This window comes from Salvelinus sp. IW2-2015, linkage group LG4q.1:29, assembly GCF_002910315.2.
Source record: "Salvelinus sp. IW2-2015 linkage group LG4q.1:29, ASM291031v2, whole genome shotgun sequence".
Taxonomy (NCBI): Eukaryota; Metazoa; Chordata; class Actinopteri; order Salmoniformes; family Salmonidae; genus Salvelinus; species Salvelinus sp. IW2-2015.
In genome coordinates this window covers 86,155,227-86,159,094 of record NC_036842.1, presented here as the reverse complement: position 1 = coordinate 86,159,094, position 3,868 = coordinate 86,155,227, and positions in this window count along the sequence as shown.

Below are 3,868 nucleotides of genomic sequence, written 5' to 3'. Positions count from 1 at the left end.
GGAGGAAGCTCGTGCTGGGTGTGCCGTGTACACACAGCCGGATCGGCTCAGAGGACACAACCTGGATTGCAGAACGACCACATAAGGAGCCAGCATCTGCATTGAATGGTTTCGACAGATCTGTAACAGTTGCAATTATTTAATTTTTCTCTGCGAATCCACACAAATGCTACTTATAACATACCACACTCTCGTTACCAAAGTGTTCATGCCTTAAATGCATTTCATGTCTCACACTGAACTGTCCTACACAACGATGTATATAATCCTCGATGACGACACTGGGCTGTAATTGAAGAACCCCGCGCAATCTTAATACTCCTCCTCCATGTAGTAATATTCTTAGGGAATGGCAATAGAATGCATTTATTAAAGTGCCATATTTGATACAGCCTTGTTAATAGTTTGCTTATTTTCAGTTGTGACCAGAAAGCACTTCAGAGGGTAGAGAATCATTGTACCATGCTGTAAACTGCTGTGACCTAGTCTTTAATAACAAAATATATTGTATTTTCAGCCGTTTGAAAGCTGGGTGTAGAAAACGGAAGAGAGCAGATAGAAATAGCGCACATAGATCAGGTCTACTGCTTTCTTAGGTTTCTTCACGAGAATGACAGATTATAACTCCAAATCTCCATGTGAAGATCTTGGTCAGATTTCCCAAAAAGTTTGACACATTTATTATTTCAACAGACGGCGTTAATGCATCATTGTTAAAATTATATATTGTGAGCTTAACATACACAATATTTTTAAAAAATCCTTAAAGTGTAGAGAGTACTTAATGTTTACTGTCCCCACTCAACAAAATACATTGTAATTTTTCCTAGTAAATATTTAACTGAAATTACTGTAGAATTAGTATCATTCCTATTGAGGACTGCTCGCAACTGGGGAGTGCCAATATGGCCGACCAGTGGCTTCAAAGCTTCTCACTGGCCAATACACAGCATCTGAGTCAGGGTTCATCTATACTAATATATATATGGGCTGTTCCTAGACCAGCTGGTTCTGTAGTTCAAATAAAGATCCTCAAGGTAAATCATAGGATCTATGAATATTGTCAAATTGCCAAGTGCACGTACTACCGTTCTGGCTGGATGTTGCAAGTAGTCTCTTTGGTTGGTGCGCTTGAATGAAGTGATGCAGGAGAAAGCCTGCAAAGGACTTGCAGCCACGCTCAAGTGACTTCCAGCTTCCTGGTGGCTGCAGGACACAGATGGGACAAGAAAAACTACTGGTTAAAAAACCATACTTGTATCATGAAACTTGCTACAAGCAATAAGCAGTAACCGGTTGGGGAATAATGATAGATTAATGTAATCCGTTACATGCAATGCGAACTCTTGCAACGCTGCGATAGTGCGGATCGCAAAGCCTATGGAATAAGTGGGGTTATTATTGCTCAATCTAATTCATGTTCGATCCACAAAGCTCACATAGGCCTCAAAGACCATGCTCAAACTCACGCAAACACTTTTGATAGACTTAGAAGGGGTAATCTTGATAGTTGTACAATCAATTTTTTGAACATAAAAATGATATAAAACCCATGATTCTTGAAGAATATAACTTATAAATTTGCCGTATTGAGTTTAGTTCAACTGTCAACTCCATGAAATCCAAAAGTATAATCTGTTTTCTCCAAATTCTTGGAGAAATTCTACAATTATAATGATAGCTGTATAAACATGGTTAAACAATATTTTGGATATCATGGATGGTCAGTCTTGCCTTCATAGCTCTGTCTATTAATCTGAGAGGTTACATTGTCTCCAGCCATCCTCAGTTTTTTACCAAAATAAGACGGTTTTGTTATTCGTTAATCATCTGTGGAGTTTGCCCTTTACGCTGCGCATTTCAAGATATAGCAAAGTGTCACCACTTAAAAGTACAACAAAGGCCTACGCAAATGCAGCATCATGGCATTTATTTTTGCACATGCAAATAGTACTGTTCATAATGCTCAACAGATGCATTCTCATGAGTGCAGCTATTTATTTTTCAAACTTGAATCAATGAGCCCAATCAGTCCTCCATGACAAAAAAAGCATAAACAACAGAAGTAGCTTGCTAGATAAGCGTCTTTAGTGGTTTGGGTTTATGCTCAGATAAAACAGTATGGCTAATCTGTACTTCGCATATTTCCAAGTCATATTCTTGAACAGATCAGAGTATAACAGTATTATAATGAATGGAATTCTGATAGGACTTTGTTTTAATTGTAAAGATATATTGAATCGTATCGTCATGTTAACATGTAGTAGAAACGATGGGTTACGTAAGAGTCTACATAACCAACCCAAAAAGTGAAAAGGTAACATCCATATATGTCACGTCAGGTAAACTTTAAATAATTTATTCCTGCAACTAGATGTTGTTCAATTGGTAACATATCATTTTGTCTTCTTCTAATGCCTCTTAAGTGTACAGTAATCTAAAAGTAACTGAATGTATCATTCGCGTTACTGGAGTTTGGGTAATCCAAGTTACTCTACTGATTTAGAATGTTTGGACAGGTAATTATAACTGTATGATTACATTTAGACAAGTAACCTAGCCCCGAAACCCTGGCCAGTGTGATTAGTGGTTATTAATGGCACTTAGTATTAGCTTTATACATAATTTGGGACTCCATGTTACAGATGTAGAATTTAATATCGTAGTGTAAAAGGGCTTCTGAAGTTTATATTATCAACTTTAAAAATGTTAAGAACTTGATTTGCGCATTTTTAAAAATCAAACCTACAAAAAATTATAATTAATTACAATCCACATTTGCTGTTGCTGCAGGGAGATTTTCCTGCTCGACCAAAACTAGCTCAAATTAATATCCAGCATCGTTAATAAATGATATCATCATAGCATGGTACTTACAGTACGGTTGGGCGATGACGTAGGGCACAAGACTTGCCTCGCTGGACTTGGGCCGACATCAGCCGCGAGATGTGCAGGCGGTCAGCGTCTCCTCTTCTAGCCTCGTTGACGTAGGCGCGATGTCATCCACCATCAGGGCTCGTGTCGGGTATGCACTGGAGGGACGGGAAGGACAGGGAGTCAAAGTGTGATACACCCTTGGATCAGTTTCCCTATACTGATTAAGCCTAGTCTTGGACTGAAAAAGCAAATGCCGATAGATGGATTGTTTTGTTTCTAATACATCTTTATTTAATATTTCATATCACTCATAATGTAATCGAAAGTTGTTGGCAGGTATTAGTATATCACAATTAAAACTGTCTTACCAACATTCCTGTTCGGCCTTCTCCAAGCCAGCTCAAGACAGAGAGCTCCTTGCACGCATGCAGCCACGCAGACGTAAATAATGAATAGTTAGGTTGTTTCACAAAATTGCTATACATGCAATTATGAACAATAATTTTGGTAAGGACAAGATCTGTATTATGACAGTATAACACAACTTTTGTCCCCTCAGAACATATTATTTAAACAAATCGAAACGAACTAAACCATACAAGAAAGCTGGCCTCCAAAAAAACAAGTGTGACTACAAAACTCATCAATGGACACTATGACATCTGTAAAACCTTTGTTATGTAATAATGAAGATTGCTATTGATTGAAAGATGAAATTGTGTTTATTGAAACCAACCTCCACATGCACGCATGGAATGCAGACACAAAAAGCCACACTGTGAAAGTTTCTAGTCGAGTTTACTCACCTCTCGGCCCAAGCGGACACTGACAAGCAGGGCCAGAAGTCCAGAAGTTGTACTTACAATGCAGACATTGTCAACAAACAACCTGCAGAGTAGAAGCATCTGTCAATAACTTGAATACCACCACAGAAGTAATTGACAATGTATTTTCCCTGTAGTACCAGGTGTAGGATCTTAATTTGATCCCC